We start from the raw sequence: 25,954 nt of genomic DNA, 5'->3' as shown, positions 1-25,954 counted from the left end.
ATCCATGGCCATAGCATATATTAGGTCTTTGTTCCTTTTTATAGCTAACTAATATTCCATTGCACAGATGGAATATTAGCTATAGCACTGACTAATATGGCACATTGCATTTATTCACCAGTTGATGGACATTTGGACTTGCTTTCACGTATTGGCTGTTAGGAATAATGCCTCTGTGAACATTCGTGTATAAGTCTTGGGTGGATATATGTTTTTATTTCTGTCAGATACATACCTAGGGGTAAAATTACTGGGTCATGTGGTAACCCTATATTTGGCTTTCTAAAAAACTGCCCATATGCTTTTGTGGTTCACACATGGAATGGATGAGAGACGATGCTTAGGGTCAGTGGGCAAAGGGAATAATCTAAGGTGGGGGTAAGAAAGTCGGGTGGCAGAGGAGTTCTTCAGCCCAGGGAAGTTTTAATGTGGATGGGGTTTTTTAAAAATTTTTTAAAATTTTACTCTAAGTTCTGGGACACATGGGCTGAATGTGCAGGGTTGTTACATAGGTATACATGTGCCATGGTGGTTTGCTGCACCTATCAACCCGTCATCTAGGTTTTAAGCCCTGCACGCATTAGGTATTTGTCCTAATGCTCTTTCTCTCCTTCCCCCCACCCCCTGACAGGCCCCGGTGTGTGTTGTTCTCCTCTCTGTGTCCATGTGTTCTCACTGTTCAACTCCCACTTATGAGTGAGAACATGTGGTGTTTGGTTTTCTGTTCCTGTGTTACTTTGCTGAGGATGATGGTTTCCAGCTTCATCTATGTCCCTGCAAAGGACGTGGACTCATTATTTTTCATGGCTGCATAGTATTCCATGGTGTATACGTGAATGTGGATGGTTCTTTATAATAAACTGTTCACTGCAGTGCTCTTCAGTTTTTAAGAGTATTTGTGAAATGTTAGAAGGGTGCTAATGTTCTGAAAGATTCGGCATGATCCACATATGAATCTTCCTGTAATTCTAAGTGCCTAACTTGCTTGTTAGGAATTAGTTTTTGCAATGGACAGCAAATACCACAACCTCCCAAACTTTCTTTTTTTTTTTTTTTCTTTGTGATGGAGTCTCGCTCTATCGCCCAGGCTGGAGTGCAGTGGCGCAATCTCGGCTCACCGCAAGCTCCGCCTCCCGGGTTCACGCCATCCTCCTGCCTCAGCCTCTCCGAGTAGCTGGGACTACAGGCACCCGCCACCACGCCCGGCTAATTTTTTGTATTTTTAGTAGAGACGGGGTTTCACCGTGGTCTCGATCTCCTGACCTCGTGATCCGCCCGCCTTGGCCTCCCAAAGTGCTGGGATTACAAGCGTGAGCCACTGCGCCCAGCCCAAACTTTCTTAATAAGTACCCTCTTGAGCCTTCTACTAAAAACAATTTCTGTGCTTGCCTTTAGTTAAATATGTTATACTAATGTTGATGTCTTGAGACCCAATAAGGAGAACCAGTGGTTCACCAAATGTTTGAACTCTCCCTAAATTTTGCTGTGTATGTGAGGGTCATACTACAATTGGTTTATTTTAAGCAAAATCCTTTTAATTATGTGGGAGGGAGTGTTTTGAGAACACTTCTGAAATGGACATTTAATAAACTGGAGAAGATATACTATAAGCATGTTAATATTACTATCAGATGAATAATTTGTTAATTTTAAACTTTTCAATAAGAATACCTTAGGAATTTGATTGTAGTCTTGGTATTAAACCTAAGATGGTTAATTCAAATGAATATTGCCCATGAGAATCTCTTTTCCTCTTCTCCAGTAGAAAGATGATATTAGCTTGTGTAATTATATCCCTAGGTGGCATTAACCACAGAATTGAAGGTTTGGTTTCCTTCTGGCAAACAAGCCTTGGTTTTGACTTGATGCGTGTACAGCTCTGTTGTATAATCATGCTACATGTGAAGGGTGGAAATTAGAGTGTAGGATTGCTGATTTATATTCCATGAACTGAGTTTTCCTGTGCCAGCCCAGAAAAATCTAACCATTGCTGAAGTATTCAGTTTTTTTGAGGCTTCAACAGACCTTGTAAGTGATCCAGGAGGCAGATTTTGGTACATTCCAGCACAGGGTCTAATTATGGATGTAATGATTGGTGAACATTTAAAGCGAAAGCCTAAATACTAAACCTGGAACTTCTTGTTTTTAAATTAAAAGGTCAGTAACCTGGTGTCAACATTTTTAGACAGTTTGGGTTATATCTCTAAGAAATAATCAAAGTCGGCCAGAAAAAAACAAATCCAGACCATTTCATTGCTTATAAGTGGAGAAATCCAGTTGTCTTACATGTTGTAACTGACACGACTTGACATGCTCATTTTTTTTTTTTAAGTCTTTGGGTTTTGAATAATTGCTTCTTGCAGAAAGCCTGTATTTTCTGTACTCTGTGGTTACCAAGCTGTACTTGACTTTCAAAAGAGAGTCAAAGGAACGTATCCTTGTGAGAAATTGCTGCTTTGTGGAGTACTAATGAGAGGTTTCATGATCTTTGAAGCCAGGAAGGCCAAATCTGGCTTAGAAATCCCATCGCCAGGTTGTGTTTTATATTCTTCATTGCTTTCCTAAATTGAACTGTCCTTGTGTTGGAGCTGAAAAAAGAAGATATAGGGGAGAGGCAGGGTTTGGTTAAGTGATTTTTCCCATCTGGTTCAGAAAGCAGATAATTTTCATTGCATTTCGGTCTAGCTGGAGGGCAAAATGGCAGGCTGCCCCAGCATGCGCTAGACCAGGACTTCTCACTGGGGAAAACTTTGCCCCCCTTGGGACACTGGACAATATCTGGAGATGTTTTTGGTGTCACAGCTGAAGATGGGAGTGCTACTAGCATTTGGTAGGTGGAGGCCAGTGATGCTGCTGAACACCCTACAGGGCAGAGGACAGCCTCTCACAATAAATAGTGCTGAGGTCAGACGCCGACCTGAAGGGATTACTTCTTAACACCAGGTGCGATATTTCCTGCTCTGCTGTTCACAGAGGGGCAGACAGCAGAAAGTGTCTTTCTTTCGACAAAATGTTCTCTTTATTTGGCACCTCATTTCTTGGCATCACTCTTAAACAGCCCATTGGAATAATAAGACAAACGAAGCAAGCTCCTTACCTGCAGGAGAGGTGCAGAGCCCATGGAAAGCACATGCGTGCATGGGCATGCACACTTATGCACACGTGCACACATGCACACACACGCACACACATGCACGCATGTGGCTGGTAGCTCATGACTTTATCTTCTTCCCTCACTGCTAAGCACGCTGCTGGCAAGATTCTTCAGGCCTGGATTTATTTTCTTCCTTTCTTTGTCTAATGTTTCATAAAATGTGTTTGATTTTCTTCCTCTTCTCCAGGTTTTTTCTTCTTCTTGGTTGTTAAAAAATATGTTTTTGGTGAGGAATTCTTCTTTAAGCCTTCACCTTTCTTGGAAGGAAAACACTTTGACAAACAGATTAGAAAGTTGTCCGAAGTCGTCATAACCTCTAGTCTGTTTGGTACCTTGTGACGTGTGAGTATTTCGGTTTTCCTTAGCCGTGTCTGTGGGGAAATAGAATGACTCTGATCAGTTTTTTAGAGTCAATATGTCCATTCCTTCCAGGGGGTCAACTATCGTCCATGAACAAGTGTGTAACCCAGGCTGGTCATTCCCCTGCTTCTGAGCCCCTACTTGGCCAAATGAGCATCATTGATTCCTGGGGTTACTCTAGACAAGAACAAGGTGAATAAATGACATTCATACTAATAAGCTCATGGCTCCAGCTGTTCTTCCTCTTCCACTTTTTAAATAAAAGCCCAGAGAGAACGATACAGGCTAAAAGAATGATTGTCCACTGAGTTGTGTCAGGAACTGGTGGCTGATGGGGCAAGGAGAAGTTTTGGGACCTGAAAGTCTCCTTCATCCCCTTAATGAATTGGGCCAACCCTGTTAGTACTGTCATAATCAGCAATATCTATGGCCTGCCCATCCTAATCACTATGAAGAATAGGAAAGTGAAGTAAGCATGTTTTCTGCCCTGTGGTTTGTACCAATTATCTTATTTAATTTTAAAAAACAACCCTATCAATGGAGAACGGTTATTATCATCTCGGTTTTGCATATGAGGAAACTGAGATTTAAGAAATCGAATCATCCATCAGATGTTACAGAACTACTAAGTAACTATGTGAGGATTCGAACTTGGGCAGACACTTTTATAGTTTCTGGATTCTGCCATACAGTAGGAGCTCAATGAATGTCTCCTGAGCTGAAATTTCATCCACTCACAAAGTGAAGGCATATTTATATATACATTTAACTTATGATTTCATAGGCACACACTGGGCAAACTCCAACTAAATTTCAGGGATGTATGGCATGTGTGAAGTGGCTGAGGAGACCCTACCCTTCCCGAGCGTGTTCAGTGGTGCCTCTAGGAAGTGACTGTGTTTTGCTCAATGAGCAACTCTGATACTTAAAGATAATTTTCCTTCTTGGGCCCTAAATGTGAACCATCTGCTTCACTGTGGTGCTCAACTGAAGAAATGCGGACCTGCTTCAACACTGGAGGAAATCTAGTTAGGTTGCCTTCATGGAGACCTGGCCTGTCACTCCCCTAGACACAAGAATGGTTTTGAGCCGCAGCATCCAGCAGCTACTGGGTGCTTAAAATGTGGCTAGTTAAGATGTGCAGTATAAAATACACATTGGGTTTTGAAGACTTCATACAAAAAAGGTAAAATATCTCATTAGTAATTTTTTATGTTGATTGCATGTTGAAATATTTTGGATATACTGGGTTTACATAAAATATATTATAAAAATTAATTTCACCTGTTTCTTATATTTCTAATGCATCAAGCAGAAGACTTAAAATTACATATGTGGCTCTCATTATGTTTCTATTGGACAGTGGTTGGCCATTTAGTGCATTTTCAAGGAAAATATGAGTATATACGTTAACTTTACAACCTAGTTCCCCCACCCCAGCTGAAAATGCAACTCCATTGTAAGGGTCAAAATAATTCCAGGGAGCAAGTGCTGTTATATTTACACAAATGAGAAGTATAGTGTTTTAGTGAGATTCAATTATTATTATTATGATTATTTTTTGTGATGGAGTTTCACTCTTATTGCCCAGGCTGGAGTACAATGGTGTAATCTCTGCTCACCGTAACCTCTGTCTCCTGGGTTCAAGCAATTCTCCTGCCTCAGCCTCCCGAGTAGCTGGGATTATAGGCATGCGCCACCATGCCCGGCTAATTTTCTATTTTTTTACTAGAGACAGGGTTTCTCCATGTTGGTCAGGCTGGTCTCGAACTCCCAACCTCAGGTGATCCGCCCATCTCAGCCTCCCAAAGTGCTGGGATTACAGGCGTAAGCCATCGCGCCTGGCCGTGAGATTCAATTATTAAAGCGAGTTCTTGTAACCAGCGATGATCAGACTGGGAATTGCATTCAGGTTTATCTGAATTCAACTCTGGGCTTGTTCCCTTGTGGTTAATGAGAAGGAAACCCAAAGAAATGTGGCCGCCCTTTTGGCTAAGTACACATCGAAGCCACAGCCCACCAGATGAGAGTTTTCTTATCATTAATGTTTATTTAAACAACAGAGGTTACAAAAATTCCAATGGAGTGAGGGTTCTGATTAGTTGGTTGTTATTTAATCCATGTTTAATGGAGTATATTAATTTTTAATTACTCGATTTTTAAATTCCTTGTAAGGATTAGGGAACATAAGAGAAATAGCTACTTTAAAAAAGACAACTTTTTAAAACATTGTTGTATGAGCTTATGTTTGTAGTTTATCACCCTAGCATGGATTGTATCCTTTAGTCACCATCAGAGGGGACAATGTTTTGGGGGCGGTATGTCATTTTGGTTTTGTTCCATGGAAGGATAGAAGTTAAGAGGGTTTTCTTAGGTTAAGAGGGTTTTTTTAGCTGAGTTCTTTCCAGTCCCTCACTACAACCTGCCTGAGGTGTATGTCCACACAAGACGAAGTGTAGTTGACATTTGGCAGCTATTCACTGTCTATGCTATCCACCAAGTGGGTGGCCGTTGTTATTGTTGTTTGCTTGTATTTAATATCCAGCCAAATGTGAATAGAAAACAGCATGTGCTCCATAACATTTTGAACTGGGATCCTGAGTACCACCCAGGGGATACTCAGCCACCAGGCTGCCTCCAATGCTCAATCTATTTTATTATCTCCTGCTCCGGCAGAGAATCCTGTATCTTATCTGAGTTATGCAAAGCACCAGGGCAAGAGAGCCAGAGGCCTTTTCCTCCTTCTTTCAGGATATTAATGGTTTTGATTTTGGAACAATCAAAATAAAAAGGGCTGGAGAAGCCATTTGAACACGAAAAGCTCAAGTCTCAGTGTAACAGATCAGAGAAGGCCATAGAAGTAGCTGGTGGCAGATAGAATTAGAATCCAGGGTTTCCTACTGTCTACATTGCCAATGTCCGTCCCATCTCCAGAGTGGTTGATGCTGGGCTGGCTGGCTTAGGTCTGGGGCTGAATTGCAGGGATAATGCCATTACCTTCGAACCCATGTCCAAAGTAGTGGCAGGGAAGTCACGCTGGACCCTTCTACACATGTCTCTTAGCAGCAAGTTATTAACTATCATGACAGATGACTGCATTTGAAAAAGTGAAAATAAAACATCTGTATCTCCAGTCCTGCCTGACCTCCCCAGCCCCAGATGGACAGCTTCAGCCAACTGACTCTCATCTAACGGTGTGGTAACAAGAATGGCAACGCCTGACATAGCACTTAATACCTGCCAGATATTTCTCTAAGTGCCTCATGTGTATGAACTCATTTAATTCTTATATCAGCCCCATGAAACAGTCACTATCATTATTCCCATTTGACAGATGGGGAAACTGAGGCATACAGCCCAAAGTGACACAGCTAGGGAAAGATCTAAACAAGAATCATGAATGCAGGCAGAGGGCAGCTTTGGAGGCTTCTTTTAGCCACTAGGCTGTGCTGCCCACTCCAGGAAGCCCTCAAATGGATTGGGTCCAAAACCGAGCACCCGTCTTTGTCCTCAGCCAACTCCTCGTCTTACAGCCCCATTTCTCTAAGTTGCCACTCTCTTGGTCTGGAGTGGAGGACGGGGTAAAACCTCCTGTCACCTACAGATATTCACAGTGTTGCCAAGTTTCACAGATGCTCCCCAACCAGAACTTTCCAATTCTTCTTGCTCCTTTCCACCACCACAAAACTCAGGCGCGGGTTACAGCTTTGGATAAGAGTATAGTGAGGGCATTCAGGGGTGACTCATTGGAGGGACATTGCCCTCAACCCCAGAGACAGCCTCCTGTCTGGCCTCCCGGCTGCCTGTCTCTCTCCATCCCACTCCTTCCTATTCCAGTCAGAGAACTGACTGCCTGAGAAGCAGCCCATAGCACTTCGGTAAATACACACTGTGGGTCCCACACCAGCCGTGCATAAGCAAAACCCTGCCATGACGAGGCTGCGAATCTCTGTTTTTAACAAATTCCCTAGATGTTCTGATGGGCAGCCCAGTTTGGGGGTCACTTCTCGTTTACACTTCCTCAGTGTAGTTCCCACAGGCCCTGTCTGTCCTGCAGGATGCGTGCAGTAGCTCTCTGCTCTGGAGTGATTAACATGCTCCTTTGCTTGCCTGTCCTAAGCGCACCACCTCATGACCAGGAAACTTTTCCAGTGCTGTTTCTGGTGGTTCTTCTACTTGTACCTTCTACTCCGGCCACTCGAAATGGCACATTTAGGGTGGGGGGCGGTGGCGGGGAGCTGTACAAAAAACAAGAAGAGCTGTCACCGTCCGCATTGTTCAACTACCGACTAGGGGCCTTCCCTGAGCTCAGGAATTTCCATGCAGCGACCTTGTGAGGGAGTGTGGGGCTGCCTCCCTGGTGAGAATAAATGATGTCTGGGAGCTCTCTAGGACCTGGGAATGCTTGTGCCGAGTAGAACTCTTTCTCAAGTGGTATTTAGACATTGGTGTTGATGACTTTCTATGTTGTTTTTGCTCAGGGCCCAACTCTAAGGGGGAATAAAAGTTTGTTTTAAATTATGTTATTGCAAGATTAAGCAGTGTTACGTTCCTAGGCTCAGGATCTCCAAGGGGCAGAATTCCCCTCTGTTAGGTCCTATTTCACACTCCTCCCGCTCTGGACTCATGTCTGCCTGCGACAGTTGCTGCCCCTGGTGATCTCCCTGCCCCCGAGGATGCAGGGGAGGCTCTGGTTCTTTGCTACTTCCTACAGCCCATTCTTCTGCCTCTGTTGTCATTTGTCAAGACATGGGCTCCATGGCACAGCTCTAAGACACCATCTGCAGCTGGGGAGCGCACTGTCTCTCTACCTGATTTTTGGGTGGTCTATGAAGCAAGCTGTGACTGGCTTGTCAGGGGTGACATCTCCTCTCCCGTCTTCTTACCTGTTGCACTGTCAGAGGCAAACTCGGTCAGCAGCATCCCATCTCCCAGGTGCCCCTTTCTCTCTGCCTGGATACCTGAGCGCACAGGACATCAGCGCTCTGAGCACAGCATTCACTTACCCCTTTGTTCATTCTTTCATTCACTCATTGGGTACTGAACGCCCAGCTCTTCCTGCAGACACAAAAATGACTTTCTTTCTGCCTCAAAGAGTTCCTGAGTACAATAATTCCTCTGCCTTTTAAAATCCATGCCTCCTTCATGCAGTAGAAATGCATGTTCTCTTTTATCATTGGTAAAAAAAAAAAAAAAAAAAACCCAGCAAAAAAACTATTGTGACTAAAAGCAAAGCAATGATAATTTTAGGCTGTTTCCAGCTTATGAGTTGCTCTCTGTTCCCCCTCTGACCTCCTCCACAGAGTCTTCCAAATTCAAGAGCCTTCAGAGTGTGACAACCTGGATTTGTTTCCTCTTCTCCAAAACATCTAGAACTAACTAGGAAATGTCAGGGCCAAGGTGACCCAGCACATGGCAGGCACTGGTTAGTGGCTGAGAAAGGACCACTTCATTTTCTAGCCTACCTGAGAAAATGAAGGCCAGTTCATTTTCTTTTTCTACCCAGATAGATACTGGATTGATAACAAATACTTGGAATGCCTACGCCATGTCTATCCCCTCAGTATTTTTGGGTCTTTGTTAAACTCTTTTTGTGTGTTTCTTCCATCTCCTAACTAGATGAGAAGTCTCTTGAGTACAGGGCATGCCCTTTTTTTCTCTCTCTCTTTTCCATGGAGCCTAGCACCATACCTTGCACTTACTAGATGCCCAATCCATATGCCATGAAGATTAGGAAAATAAACACTTAAAAATTGATGTTAAAATGCCTCGAAGATCCTCCCTTTGAAACAACGACAGAAAGCATACTGTTTATTTTTCCCCCTGATATTCCTATTTTCTTAACTAGGAAAGGGTGCACAGTGTCTTTGATGAGACAGGTTTGGCCCTGTGATGCCTGTGGGTGTCTGTTCTCTTGCTGCTGTGATTTTGAAACTGGAGCCAAGGCTATTTCATTGGTCTTGGGGGAACTGGCTGCTGGAAGCCTCCCCAGCTCCTTCAAAGGGAGCAGCATCCTCCCTGGGATGTGGACAGTAGGCTTCCTCAGGTCCATCTGGGAGAAGAGCTTTGACTGCAGAAGGAAGCAGGGTTGACCTCACCTCCTCCAGCAGCACTTGGCACATCCCTGTGGAGAGGCCAGCCGGTGACCTTGACCGTGACACCTGGCAAGACATCCTATCCTGTGCTTTTCATGACCCATCCATGCTCCAGGTGGCTTCCCAGGTGTGAGAGAGGGAGACAGGGGGATCCAGCCAGGGCTGTGGTTACTCATACAGGTTTTCCTTAGCTGCTATCCCCTGTCAGGTTTTATGGCAATAGAATGTCCCTCCTGGTCCATCTCATTTTTCTTTTATTGTCTCAGAGCCCTATGCTGAATACTGTCTTTGGAACTTCAGGAAAACCTCACCAGCACCCAGGAACTAGACTGAAGATGCATATCTTAGCATCTGAGACTAATAATAGCTCACATTCATCATAAGGAAAACATTCAGCCTGGGCTAGGCACCCATTGCTATATTATTTAATTTATTTTCAATAATCTTTTGGGACAGATAGGATTATACCCATTTTATCATGTAAGATATTTCTGATGACTCAAAAATTGAGCCATCCTCCCTGAGTCACATCCCTGGTGAGCAGCTAGGCTAGGATTTGAACCTATGTCAGTCTGACTCTACAGCTCTTGCTTTTTTCTGGATACTTGACTAAAAAGCAAATTAATACTGTAAATAATATTGCAAGGAGATTGCTTAATCTACTAAAGAAAGCAAATGCTTCCACAGCATAGAAACAAATTTTTATTTGCAAAATATTTATTGCTAGCCAATTGATATATTAGTCACAAATCAGATTACATTTTTCCATAAACCATTTACTAAAGGAGCTCTATGTGGCAGTGATGTTAGCAAAGTATGAATTATTTTAGTACTTGAGAGTTATTAAACTACTTGTGTTAAAAATAATTACTTATTCAGACTTTCTTCTAATTCAGACTGGCACTTTCCTGGAAGTACTTGGAGTTAACACTTACTATCATTTGCTAATTCATTGGGCCACAAAACAATCACTTTGGTTTGACAATATGCTAAGTTGGTCCTAACTCTATTTATAAAAAATTCTGATGGGTTTAGCTCCCCTGCCTCAGGATTAATCTCGACCCCTTCCAGCTTTATCTCATCCATTGGTTTGCTAAGCTTTTTTCCAGGTTGTGTCTGGCACAGAATATGTGCTCAATGAACATTTGTTGAATAAATGAAGCAATGTTTTCATTTGTAACACTAATCAAAATGTTGAACAGGACAGGGCTGAGAATGCGCAGCTCAATGTCTTTGGTCTCTACCACAGCCCGGACACTAGCCTAAGACAGTCACTCGTGACTGCTGGACCCAAGCCAATGTCCTTATTCAATTTTCTTGTTTCTCTTTCTCTTTACCTCCATACTTCCTCCTTGGTTAAGTTCCAGGACAACATTGTCACCTTTTATTTTTTTAAACCACCCTTTCTCATCTCTCAATCTCTTTTGCTCTCCTTCTCCTCTGATTAATCCATAAATACTGGGGTTTTTACTAGCTCTTCTCCTGGCCCCTTTATCTTGTATGTTCTGTCCCCGGGATGGGGTCTCGTCCACTTACATGACTTTTGGGACCACACCTAGGGTGATGGTTCCCCTCTATCTCTCTTGCAAGTTTCAGAAAAACATTTTCAGCTACTTACTATCTTCTAATTGCAAAGCCCTGGAAAAAAAAAAGTTTCCAAAACCAACTTGCCGTTTCTCTCTCATCACAAACTGGAGCTGCCTTTTGTATTTTCTAGCTTGGCCAGTGGCATCAGTAAATCTCCTAATCTAAAAACATAATTGGGTAGAATGCCTTTCTTTCCTTCTCTGCTCTCCGGTTACCATCTAGTTAGTCACGAACTCTTGTTGATTTTTTCCAGAAATGTCCCACAAGCCAGCCCTTCATCATCCTGCTTCTAGCAGTGGCTGCTCAAAGTGGTCCGTCTGTCTCAATTCTCTTTTCCATCAAGTTCATCCCCTACTGGCTGCCAAAAAAGAGGATCATGTGACAGTGCATGGGCCAATAGCAGCTGCCAGTCTCAGACTCCTCCGACTGAAGGCAGCCAATGGTTGACTTTGTATCTCCTCTAGACTTGTTAGTGACCAATGAGAAAGTGGCCTGGGACAGGCTTCAGGTATGGCAGACACCATAAAAGGAAGACACAGAAACAGGTTGGCATCCCTGGGCTGATCTCTCACCTGCCTTCCATGGTGTGGTCCTCAGGTCAGCATGCGACAAGCAGTGAAGACAGAGCAGGATGCTCAGGGGGGCTTGCAACCTGCTTCCTTGACCCGACTCCTTACTGACTGGTGCAAATGGTCTTCCAGATGGAACATTTGTTTTTCTTGATTAAAGGAACTATATTGCCACTGTGTGCATGTGTGTATAAATTAGTGTGTGTGAATGTGTGTGTATGTGAGCGTGTGTGTGTGGATGTGAGTGTGTGTGAGAGTGTGCATGTGTGTGAGTGTGAAAGCATTTGTTTTAATCAGCAAATTGAGAATGAGGAAAACCCAACCCCCATGGCCTAGAAGAGACTAGGTCAAAATGAGACCAAGATTTAATCCACTGGAAAAACCTAAGAGAAAATAGAGTGCTTCTAAATAGGAACCACTGGAAAGAGTCACTCCTCTACTTAAAAACCTTGGTTCTCTCCTTGTTGTCTATAGGATTGAGTCTGATCCTTTGTCCTGGGGTCAACGCCTCTAACACTGGACCTTGGCCCATTCTCCAGCCTGACCTCTATCTATTCCACCCCCTGCAGCAACACCTGCTCTTTGGATTTTGTTTTGTGGCATGTTGCATGGTTTCCTTTAAACACTTTGCCCTCCTTTTCCAAGTACACACCCTCTTCTTGTTCAACTCAAATATCAGCCCTCTGTGAACTTGACAGAATATGTAAGGATGCCCAGTTAAATTCCAGTTTCAGATAAACAACAAATACTTTATTTAGTATATGTCCCAAATAAGTTATTCACTGTTTATCCAAAATTCAGAATTAACTGGGAGTGTCCTGTGTTTTTATTTGCTTTTTCTGACACCTTTACTTCTGACATTCCTTCTGCCTCAATGTTCCTAGGACACAGGGTGCACAAACTCCCCATAGCTCCTCTTCCATTGCGGTGGTTTGTTATTTTGTCAACTGTCTTTCCTACCAGAATTCGTATTCCTGAGGCAAGAACGCTGCCTACTCACTCACCCACTCAACATTTCTTAATCAGGTGCCATGTGCCAAGTGCTGTGCTAGGTGTGAGGTACCAAGACAAATATGATCAGGTCCCTGATCTATAGCAGGGGTTGGCAACTTATGACCCTTGCCCAGATCCAGTCCACTGCATGTTTTGTGCTGGCCAGGGACACTGCCACGTTCATTCCTTTGCGTACTGTGTGTGGTTGCTTCCATGCTACGGTAGCAGAGTATGTGGTCTCTTCGCCCACAAAGCCTAATATGTTTACTATCTGGCTCTTTATAGAAAGTATTTGCCAACCCCTGGTCTAGAGGATCTTACAGTCTAGTGAAGGAAGGCAGACATAAACAAATAAAACTAAATTCATCTTTCATCTCTGAAGCCTCACATATATCAACGTGTGGTCTAGCGACCACCTATATAAGAACCACCTGGAGCCTCACCCAGCCAACTCTGATTTCTGAGCCTGGAGAATCTGCCCTTTTAACAAATCTTACAGGTGATTCTTCATGCTAAAGTCTGAGCATTGCTGACTTCAGTGCCTACCACGTTGTCTGGTGTGTGGTCAGCCCTGATAAATGTTAGAATGAATGAATGGGCAGAAAGTGTCTATTAATTGATAGTATTTCAATTCTGTATGGAAACAACAGAGCCACTGGCATTGTTCCATATAGTTCGGATTTCAGCCTGTAATGTTGTAAGTGGACTTAGCAAAATTTACCACCAATCCAGGCATGATGCTGCTGAGCCTCCTGCAGAGAAAATGCACACAAGGCCATTCTCCCCAGTTGTCCTGTGCAATATCATCATCCTGACGGAGCAGGTGAGTGGCTGCCTCTGATTCTTGAGTGGCTGAATAGAGCCATCCTTTAGTATGAACGTCCAGCTCCTACCTCCGGGTCCATTGCCCGGAGCTGTCCTGCACTGCATCACTCACAGTCACATAATCAAAATAAGCGAACTGGTTCCTTCATGTCCCCAAGCTCAGAAAATGTTCTGTCTCCTTGTGGTGCAATGTGATGGGCCGACAGAAAATAAATAAAAACGTATTCAACCCATTAGTATTTGGAAGGCAAACATTTCCTAGTGAAAATAAAGTCTGCGACTACATGTTGAGACAGATGTTCACACTTGCTACTCTTGTTAGAGCACTTAAGAAAATAAATTCAAGATAAGAGTGGCATGGGCATTCCTGGGGCCTGTGTGTTCTCAGCTCTTCAAGTCCTTGCAAACAGTCTTCAGGGTACAAAGGGGATAAAATATAGAAATAATTTTCCCAACAATCCCACCTAAATTTTCTCATTTGAGCCAATAATTGGGGCAAATGGGATTTTAAAAAATTACATAATCTATATAATTATATAATTAATTACTTTAATGGCCTTCTCTGTTTTGCATACAAAGATTTAATGTTCTGCCAATGTGCTGGCATAGATAGACGTGTTTGGACTACACCTTATATGGACAGCAATGAACTCAGCCAGTTTGCACTTGTTTCTCCCGTCTAGGTTTCTCTGCACGAGTTTCTCCCATGGGCCTAAGCGCAGCAACACAAAGAAATTTAACTACAATCATCCCAAGATCATTGAAATATCTGGGCTTCATAACTGCTTGAAATTTTCCTGTGATATAAATCAACTTTCCCAGTCCATTGTTTTCATTTGATGAATTTAGTGGTTGTGGATGTGTTTATTCAAGTGTCGTTGACATATTTTAAATAAAATGACATTTCATGAGTGATTCAGCTTGAAGGGTATTTAAGTAAATGAGAACTGCTTTCTCTCTGACAGGATTTAGAGAAAAAAATAAACTCCCAAATATTACTATATTTATAATCTTTGATTTTCTTTTCTTTTCTTTTTTTCTTCTTTTTTTTTTTTTTTTTTGAGACGGAGTCTCCCTCTGTCGCCCAGGCTGGTGTGCAGTGGCACGATCTCGGCTCACTGCAAGCTCCGTCTCCCAGGTTCACGCTATTCTCCTGCCTCAGCCTCCCAAGTAGCTGGGACTACAGGCACCCACCACCATGCCCAGCTAATTTTTTGTATTTTTAGTAGAGATGTGGTTTCACCATGTTAGCCAGGATGGTCTCAATCTCCTGACCTTGTGATCCGCCCACCTTGGCCTCCCAAAGTGGTTGGATTATAGGAGTGAGCCACTGTGCCCAGCTGTCTTTGATTTTCTTTTAAATCCCAAAAGCCTGTGCTTTATAACTTCTTTGATTCATAGATTCCGTGTTTGTTGGATGTATTGTATTCAAAGGAGTATATACTACACCTTCCCAGGCTTGATCTTATTTCATGTGAAAACTCTCCTCTGCCTACTTATTGTATTTTCATATTCATGAGCTCAACATAATTTTTTTCTTTTAAATATATTTGTAATGACTTAATGTTTCTATTTTTGTACTGCTGTCATTTATCAAAACACACCGAGAAGGGAAACCTGAATTAGAAATTGTCTTCTCACATTTATTTTAGAAAAGAGTCTTAGAATTGGTGACTAATTGTACCAGCATGGGGCTTATTAGCAGGTTAAAGCCCTGTGTAGGTGAATCTTTAAAGAAGGCCAAATGAATTTCATGTGCAAATTTAAGGTTTACCAAGAAAAAAATAAATCCTTCTATAATCATGCTGAGAAGAGATCAGGTGGTGTTGTACATGTAGGACACAAAATAAATACAAAAGGCAGGACCCCCTTTCCATTCAGCTGTGTTTTATTAATAAACCTCTAACCATCATAAGTTGCTGGGAAAGCTGTCCAGATGTTTGCAGCTCACCCCTCTTGTCGCCTGGGTCACTCCTGCAAGAGTTGCAATTTAGCTAATTTCACCACTACAGTAGCTTGATATAGTGAAAGACTCAGTAGGGTGTGTTTTTAACACTATTAAGTCATTAAGGACTTTTCAGGAACCAGGAATGTTCCTTCATTGCAGTAAAGAGGGCGAAATTCTCATAACACGAAGAAACCAAGGAGCTGCTTTTTAAAAAGAGTTAACGTACTCAGCGACGAATGCAATTCTGATATCAATTATGGAATCAATAAAAAAGACTGCCAGGTCCATGGAGCTTTCTTTGCCCTTTCTTGATAGAAGGTAAGACTGTGGCAGAGTCAACAAGACTGTGTTTGCTTAACCAAAGCAATAAATTGTCTCTCTCAGAATTGGATTTTAAAAGATGTTCTAAACAATCTTTTTTGGTGCTGAAATCTGTTTCTGAGCTCAATTTACCTAATTCCTGAGAACAACAAAGGCTCAATCAAGGATTTTTTTTTCCACCTAAACTGCTTTTAAAATAACATATAGATATTGCTCCACAAATCTTTCAACAGCTCAGTCCTATGAGTAAAATATGAGGCAATGGAGGAAGGCTGGGACTGAAAGAGAATCTAGGAGTAACCGAGTTGCTGAGACAAAAATGAAGAACAGTATAGTGGCACCAGAAGGCATTTAAATAGATTGAATGGCTCAGAAGACGTTCTGAAGCTACCTTCCTGAGGCTAGGCCATGTTCAAGGTCCGTGTCCAAAACAAACCCATGTCAAGGATGTGTTCTACCCTAGGGAGCTGGCCTGCTGTCATCCTGCAGACCTTCCCACCCAGCACCTTGAGTGGGCCTGGGCTCTCTTTAAGCTTTCAACAACCCCTCTGGGAGCACCAGGGGAGGGTGTGTGTGAAGACCTTCCACATCTCTGTGATCGTTTATTTAAGCTTGGTTTTACTATTTACTACAGCAGTTAACGATCAGACTCAGAGACAAGTCTCATAAATCAAGACAGTGGCCTTTAAACTCCCCACTCCCTCTGCTCCGGTAACCAGGAGGGAATAGCACAACATAAGAATGGGTCGAGTGCCTCTCATGGAGCTGTGTGGGGAACCCCAAAGTTGCCATCGACACGTTACAGTGAAATGTTCACAGGAGGTGATGGGGGATGTGTGGTCAGAAAGAATCAGGGGCCTTCTGTGTTGTAGTCACATGACGCCCACCTTGGGAGACCTAAACCACTGTTTGCCCGGATCTGGAATGTTTCAGGCATTTTGAGGTAGCCCAGGGGGTAAAAAGGACCCAAAAGAGAGTCACAAAACTGTGATCGAAGGTTTCAGGAGCAAGAATAGTGTGCAAGTTCTAGGTCAAGGATGTGAAGTGTGGCCTGGTCAAAGGCTGACTTGTGATTATTGTCAGCAGAGAAATATTTGAAGGGCCCAGACAGCCAGGTGAGGACAACATTGTTTTGTTTCTGCACTGCCTGGGAGGGGTGCAGACTATGAATTATGTCCATTAGGCCGGGGAGTGTTCAGTATAGCAATCCAGGCATATGTCTGAATGAAAATCCAACTGGATCCTGGACTGGCTTTGGCAAATTAAGGACTTGTTTTCCCCTGGATGCCTGGCCTAAGACTAAATTCACCCCATGGAAATGCCTGTTTCGGGCTGTCATGAAGAGGAGCGCCCTGATCTAATTGAAACCTTGGTTTCTGACTTGATCCAATTAGCGCGCCTGGTTAGTTGAGTTCCTTTGGGGACTAGAGGATTCAAGTGACCAGAGGCAATGGAAAGTTCCCATTTTGAGCTGGAAGCAAACCAGATGTTGAGAATGCAACTGGCTGTCAGTGTTGATCCTGGTTCACATGAGATGGCTCCTTACAGATGCATGGGCTAATCAAAGCCAACTGGCTGTCTGGTTTTACATAGACCTGGTCCTCTTGTCTAATCCCCGCCCCTTACCAATAATGACTCAGCCTTTAAACAAGCTTAATTGTAATTCAGCTTGAGGATTCACTGATCTTTTACTGAGCACCTACTATGTGTCAGGCACCACGCATGAGACATTTGGGGTATGCATGGGATGCTCTTCATAGCAAGATCTTTAAGGCCACACACATGACCTGGCCTTGACCTAGCTCTTCAGCCAGATCTTGTGCCACCTGATGCCTTTTGTGCTGCAATCACACTGGTCTCAGGGCCTTTGCATGTACTGCCTCTCTACTTGGAATATACTTGCTCTTCCCACAGCTGCATGCATCCCATCTTTCAGGACACAAGTGCCTTCCCTGAAATACCCCTTCTAGAGTTGATTCCCCACCCAAGCGTCCAAGAGACAACAATAGTAATAGTAACTATTACATCCTAACCCTACTTACCCTATTTTTTCCTTTATGTCCCTTATCATAATTTGCAATTATTTTATGTTTCTTTGCCCAGTGAAGCATATTGGCTTAGAGTGTGAACTGTGGGGTCAGATTGCCTTGACTCAAATCTTGACTGCAGTTCCCGGGCTCTGTGTCTGTCATTAAGAACCTCAATGCCTCGTTTCCTAATTTGTAAAATAGTATTGATAACAATAGTTTTCTTTCCATGTCACTTAAATCCATTAGTTTCTGTCTCATAGTCTAGATTATCTGCCTATCACAACATTAATTTATCTATGAATAGACAGAAAGTAATTCACAAAACAATCTCAAAAACTCGTATTCTTAAACTATGATTATTAAAATAACTATCTTTATCAAGTGGAGCAATTTACAACTACAAAATTGTTGTAAATTGTGCCACTATAAAATTGTAAATTGCTCCACTTGAGATTTTGCTTGCCTGTAAAATATATAAAAATAGTCCAAGAATTGGGAAAAGACGGTTACTTTCCAAGCTCACTAAGCACAGCCTGAGGTTATGCTTGGCCCATGGGTACAGATGCACAAAACATCTGAATTCAAATGTTTCAGCTTAATCCCGGAAAAAAATCGGCCATTTTCTAGGATTTAATAATTTACTAGTTCAAGATAATTAGAAGAGACATGGTAGTTAACACTTCTAAAACATAACAGGTGTTAATGACACTAATGAACCATATCTTACTCTCATTATTAAAAGCTGTAATGGGTAGTATGATGAGTAGCTTAAAACAGGAGTCAGTAATTTTAAAAAATGAGGGAGCATTGCAAGAGAAGTATAAAAAGTTGTAGGCAATAGACAATTGTTTTACAAGAGAAGGTATATATGTAGAATAGTTTTGAAAGGCGAATCTTGTGGTGAAAAGTGTTCATTTAGTTGAGAACTGAGGATTGATGTGGTTAGCATGTGATCATATGGTGGCTGTGGTCATGGGAATGACATGACATATAACTAATACTTTCACGAGCAATCTAGAACTTCCTTTATTCCTTAATGTAAACATCTTAAGTAATCTGTGTTGTGACTCAGATGATGCATATATCAACACAATATCAGATAATGGAGACTCTATCTTTCTCTCTCTGCCATTAACCCTCAGGTAGCCAATGTGGTTGGCAGTTGGTGTTCTGCTGAATTAAAGAGTCCAGTTAATTAAGTTTCCATATGTGCCTTGTACAGATTCTGAATATGCAGGGTCCGCACTCAATAAAATTCATGGAACGTTAATGTTCTGCTGAACAGAATTCCATTCTTAACTCGGGAATTATTTTAGGTGCTTGTAATTTTTTACATTCATCATTGTGAGCACAAGCAATCATTCTGATGTTGTGGAACTGGTTAGTAGATATTTCTACTTGATATATTGGACAAACCTATTGTTGCTGAGATTGGGTATAGAGTAAATGGTGATAGAATAGTTAATGCTTAGTGAGGTAAGAACTAGTATTAGTCTCAATATACACATGAAGTAACAAGACCCAGAGTGGAGAAGTAACTTGCACAATGACAGTCTTTGTAAGTGGTAGTGCTGTGATTTGAACCCGGGCAATCTGGCTCCAGAATTCCCATCTTTAAACCACTGCACTGTGCTGACTTTTGGTTTGGGTGGTCATTTTTGTGGTGGGTATATATGTAAGGGAATTGGATAAAAAATTACTTGAGTTAGCAAAATATGATAATGATGTGTGTTGTCTATTTTTACATGTTGTATACATGTATGTGTGTATATGTTTGTATGGTCCAGACTTTCACCTTCTCAAATGGGTGAGATTATATTTCTTATCTTCTGGCTGGAAATCCACTATTATTAAATATTTTGGAAAGGCTGGTTTGCAAATGTAGGAGAAATTATTGAGGTAGAAGGCAGGGAAGAGGTGAAAGCACCTTTCTATAGGACACGCCTACTATTGTGCCATGTCATTTTATCATTGCCATGGCAACACTTGGAAATCACTTACCCTTTCCAAAACAATAACCTGATGACCTGGAAGTTACTGTCCTTTTTCTAAAGATTTCTACATGCGCTGTCCCTTAATTTACATGTAATTAAAAATGGATATAAGTATGACTGCAGAACTGCTCCTGAGCTGCTACTCTGGGCACGCTGTCTATGGGGCAGCCCTGCTCCACAAGAAGCAATACCTCTGTTGCTCTAACACTGCTGCTTCAATAAAAGTGCTTTCTAACATCACCAGCTTGCCTTTGAATTCTTTCCTGGACAAAGCTAAGAACCTTCCCAGGCTAAGCCCCAGTTTTGGAGCTCACCTGTCCAGCATTATTATGATGCATGCCAGTTGTCATTACAGATTACAAGTTTTCTAAATTCGTAGAATGATGGCTACCTTCTTTATATTTCTTTGAGTGTTTTAAAGTAAACTTTAATTGAAGTGGAACATATATATAGAAAAGTGGACAAATCATAAGTGCATAGTTTGATCAACTTTTACAAAATGAGGACACTCATGTAACCAGAACAGCTGTAACCAGCAACCCAGATCAAGAAAGAATATTAACAACCCTCTGGATAACCCCCTCTTCCCAGGCCGACCCTCCAAAGGTCAGTTACCCTGACTGGTATTGCCGTCAATTAATTTGCTTGCTTTTGAACTTTCTATAATTGGATTCATACAGGATGTATTCTTTGTTGTATGCCTCATTCTGGTGGTGAAATTCATTCATGCAATCGTGTGTGGCAGTAACTTTTCACTGTAGTACAGTGTTGCATTTTGGAGTTTGGTGTTCTATATATGTCAATTGATACGTAGATATTCTCCAGATCTCTATGTCTATAGTCAAGTTAGTTAATTATTTTGTTAATATCTATGCCCTTACCCTTTTTTTTGGTGGGGGGTCTGGTTGTTCTATTACTGAGAAAGGTGTAATAACATCTCAATTATAGTCTTTTTTATAGTCTACTATGAGTATGAATTTGATATTCTCTTAATATCTTAGAAATGTCTGTTTTACGTTCAGTTTTTTCATTCTTAATCTTTTTTATTGAGGTATAGATTACATACAATAAAGTGTACACATCTTAAATTTATAGCTTTATTCATTTTTATATATGCACACACCTGTTTAATCACCACTCAGATCAAAATATAGAACATTTCTAACCTCCCAGCAGACTTTTCTGATGCTCCTCCAAGTCAATAACTACTTCCCCAGAGGTAACCAGACAGCCTGACCTCCAGATTGGTAGATCAGACTAGTTTTACCTATTTAGAATTTTGTCATACAAGTGGAGTCACACATTAGGTACTCTTGTTTGTCTCTTCTTTTGCTTAGCATTTAGTCTGTAAGCTTCATCTATGTTGTTGTATATAGCAGTGTTTTCTATTTTTATTGCTTTATGGTATTCCATGGTCTGATACTACCATAATGCATCTGTTCCACTGTGGATGGTCAGTTGGGTTGTTTACAGTTTTGGGGTATTGTGTATGGTACTTCTGTGATTATTTTCACTTATGTTTTTGGAGGACATAGTGTAATTCTTTTTTTTTTTTTTTTTTGAGACGGAGTCTTGCCCTGTTGCCAGGCTGGAGTGCAGTGGCACGATCTCGGCTCACTGCAAGCTCCGCCTCCTGAGTTCACGCCATTCTCCTGCCTCAGCCTCCCAAGTAGCTGGGACTACAGGCATCCGCCACCACGCCTGGCTAATATTTTGTCTTTTTAGTAGAGATGGGGTTTCACCGTGTTAGCCAGGATGGTCTTGATCTCCTGACCTCGTGATCCACCTGCCTGGGCCTCCCAAAGTGCTGGGATTACAGGCATGAGCCACTGCGCCTGGCCAACATAGTGTAATTCTTTTGTGTATATGCCTGTAAATAAAATTGCTGGGTCATCAGGTAAATGTATCTTTAGCTTTAGTAGATACTGTGGGAGAGTTTCCGTTATGATAATACCATTTTATACTCACCAGCAGTGCCCCATATCTTCATAAGCACTTGGAATCGTTAGTCCATTACATTTCCCCATTCTGGTGGGTGTGTACTTTATTTCATTGTGGTTTTAACTTGGGTTTCTTCAAATTATGACCAATAATCTTAAACAAATTTGCATGTGCTTGTCTTTTGTGAGTGCCTGTTGTATCCTTTGCCTGTTTAAGAAGTTGGTTTGTAAGTCTGTCTTCTTGTTGCTTTCTTGGAGTTCTTCATATATTCTGGATACAGGTCCTTTGTCAGATGTTTATATTGCAGATATCTTCTTCCAATATGTTGCCTTTTCACTCTCTTCATATTTTATTTTGTTTGTTTTTTTGAGAAAGTTCTTGCTATATTGTCCAGGTTGGTCTTAACTCCTGGTCTCAAGCAATCCTCCTGCCTTAGCCTCCTCAGTACCTAGGATTACAGGTGTGAGCCACTACACCCAGACTTGATGTTTTATTTTGATGAAAGAAAGCGATTTATTTTAATGAATTTCAATTAATGTTTCCTTCTATGGTAGTGCTTTTTATATCCTGTTTAAGAGATGTTTGCTTACCCCCAAATCATAAGATATTATACTATGTTTTCTTCCAGAAGCTTTGCTGTTTTATATTTCACATTAGATATAGGGCCTATCCTAAATTAATTTTTATATAGGATATGAAGTTAATTTTTCCAAATGAATATCCAAATTACTTAGAACAGTTTACTGAAAGCAATGTCCTTTCCATTGTACTTCAGTAGCCCTCCCGTAGATCAAGTGATCATCTATGTGAGTGTCTGGTATGGTGCCTTATTCGATTCTGTTGTTTTATTTGGCTACTCTTGTACCAATATATTCTATCTTAAATACAGTAGCTTTATAATAAAACTTGATGTCTTCTAATATAAGTTCTTCAATTCTATTCATCAAGATTGTCTCTAAGGCCTCAATTTATGTTGATTTTCATTTCAATATAAATTTAGAATCAGTTTATTAAATTCCACAAAAATACTTGCTGGGATTTATTTAGGATTGCATTAAATCTATCCGTTATTTTGGAGAGAACTTACATGTTAACTATATAAAAGTTTTCTAATTTAAGGACATGCAATCTGTTTACTGAGGTTTTCTTTATTTTCCTTAGCAATGTTTTGTAGTTTTCACTGTAGAGTGCTTGGATATCTACTTGATTTATACTTAAGCATTTGCTGTTTTTAGATGCTGTTGAAATGGTATAAAAATACTTTAATTTTTATTTTCTAATTGTTTAGCCTTTACTTTTGAAGGATTTTTTTTCTTGTGCTGCATAAGAAATTCTAGTTTGACAATATTTTTTCCAACATGTGGAAGATTTCATTCCATTTCATCTGGCTTCCTTTATTTGTCCTAGAAAGTCAGCTGTCTGTCTTATTGGTTTTTCTTTTTATTCCTTCAAAGATAATGTGTCTCCCTGCCACATCTTCATTAATAGTTTTAATTTGTCATTTGTTTCAACTGATTTACTGTTAAGGACCCAGATGTGATTTTTTTCTTCTTTGCATCTATCCTCCTTCAAGCACTTCTTAGATTTATGGCTTGATGTTATTTTTGTTTGGAAAACTCTCAGCTGTTATCTCTTTACATATTACTTCTGACCCATTTCCCTTCTCCTCCCCTGCTGAAACATGAATTGCATATATTTTTAGTCCTTTTCATCATGTCCTATATGCCTTTCACATTCTTTTCTTTTCTTTCTTTCTTTTTTTGAAATGGAGTCTTGCTCTGTTGCCCAGTCTGAAGTGCAGTGGTGTGATCTCAGCATCACTGCAACCTCTGCCTCCTAGGTTCAAGCAATCCTCCCGCCTCAGCCTCCCAAGTAGCTGGGACTACAGGTGCACACCACCATACCTGGCTAATTTTTGTATTTTTAGTAGAGACTGGGTTTCACCATGTTTGCCAGGCTGGTCTTGAACTTCTGACCTCAAGTGATCTACCTGCCTTGGCCTCCCAAAGTGCTGGGATTACAGGTGTGAACCTTTCACAGTATTTTCTGTACTTTCCAACACCTTTCCCCACATTCTTTAGTTTTGACTATTTTCATTTTTATCTCCAAGTACTCTAATTCTCTCATCAGCTGTGTCTACTCTTCTGTTAGAGCTCTCTTTTGAGTTCTCAGTTTCAGTTATTTTTCTAGAATTTCTATTTCTGCTATAGAATTCCTACTTTTAAAACATTTTTTATTCTCTTAAACATATTAATTACAACTATTTTACAGTCTGTGACTGATAATTCTTATATCTGGGTAAGCTATAGTTCTGCTTTTATTGTGAGTTTTTTGTCTTGATTGTTTCTTGGTATAATTCAGTAATGTTTAATTATATGCGAGGAATAATATTTCTGTATGAATTTTGCTGAAACTTTGCATAATGTTATTTTCCTCCAGGGAGAGTACACCTTGTTCTTGGGCAAGCAACAGAGGGGCGGATTACTTGTCTATTCAGGGACTAATCCTCCCCTGGTTTTTCCCATTTCTAGGTTACTAGCCTCTGGAGTTCTCAAATGAATGCCTGAGGTGTTTCCTAGAGCCCCTATTCTTTGTGGGTCTAAAATTCAATATCACTTTGATGTAGTTCAAAATTCTACTCTGTTCTTAAGCTCCTCTCTGCCTGGCTTCCTAGCATCTTTTTAGGTGCAACTTAACCAGAAGTTGCCTCTAGGGGAAATCACCAAGTTTGGGGCTTACTTCTCTATACCTTGCTTCTCTCTGGGATCTTGCTTCCCAAACTGGCTGCCTTGACAACCCTGAACTCCAAGTTCTGTCTTCTCAGTGTGGGATTGCCTCAACTCTGCAGTCTTCTGTACCTCTCAGTAGCCTGTTTCCTCTTTGCTTCTCAGCTTCTTGTCCCATGCCAAAAATTGGCCAGTGCTCCGAGGAGAAAGGAGGTGTGAAGAAATTTGGGGTCCCCTTAATGCACGTCCCTTTTCTCTGGGGCATACCTTCTCAGATCCTGATTTTGGCAGTTCTCTGATTCCTTTAAACATATGTTTTTTTGTTTTTTCTTTTTTTTTTTTTTTGTATTTTATCTAAGCTTCTAGGGAGCACTCCTGCTAAGATCTACTACAGGTGACTGCATCAGAACTGGAAGCTTTTGCCATTATTATACTTTAATAAAAACATACCAAAGTCTGCAACCAACCCAAAGTAGAAGAAGGCAACATTTAATAAAATAGAACAATATATGATATATGGCTACCTTTATGTTTTTTTCCTCTATCTGTTGGGGTGCATAATAGCTTCTGGAATATCCTAATATAAAACCACCTATAGTGCAGGTTTTGGTCTTGATTATGTTAAGATAGAAAAAAGATTAAAATATTACTTAACTATTTGTTTGGATAAAAACCCCTTAGTATCTGGAAATGCGGACATTACTACAATGAGGTCACCAGTTGCAGGAAGGGATGGCACTGTAGACTGGCTCCATTGCTTGGAGTTAACATTATCCTTCTTTCTTTCTCTTTTTTTTTTTTTTTTTTTTTTGAGACGGAGTCTTGCTCTGTTGCCAGGCTGGAGTGCAGTGGCACAGTCTCGGCTCACTGCAACCTCTGCCTCCCAAGTTCAAGTGATTCTCCTGCCTCAGCCTCCCTAGTAGCTGGGACTACAGGCACACACCACCACGCCCAGCTACTTTTTGTATTTTTAGTAGAGATGGGGTTTCACCATGTTGGCCAGGATGGTCTTGATCCCTTGACCTTGTGATCCACCTGCCTCGGCCTCCCAAAGTGCTGGGATTACAGGCCTGAGACACCGTGCCTGACCAACGTCATCCTTCTTTCTGCAACAGAACATCTCAGTGGCTCAAGAGGTTCACAGCTGTCAATCACTTCTGCAGTCATCAGAAAGAAAAGCTCCATTTAAAATTGATGGCATTTTAAAAGCAGTCAACTAAAAGCCAGAAGGGTAGGAGGTGTGTCTGTCTTGTGCAGAGGGCACATCACCTTTAGAAAATGCCTACTTTGGATTTATCAAAGGAAGAAAGTGGCCATTTTCCCACTTTTCATTCTTTTGATAAATATTGTATAGTTAAACTATATGTGCTCAGGTGCTCTCAGTTACCTAAGGAATCAAAACATTATCCAT

Source organism: Pongo pygmaeus, chromosome 8 (assembly GCF_028885625.2).
Source record: "Pongo pygmaeus isolate AG05252 chromosome 8, NHGRI_mPonPyg2-v2.0_pri, whole genome shotgun sequence".
Taxonomy (NCBI): domain Eukaryota; kingdom Metazoa; phylum Chordata; class Mammalia; order Primates; family Hominidae; genus Pongo; species Pongo pygmaeus.
This window is presented reverse-complemented; position numbering follows the sequence as displayed.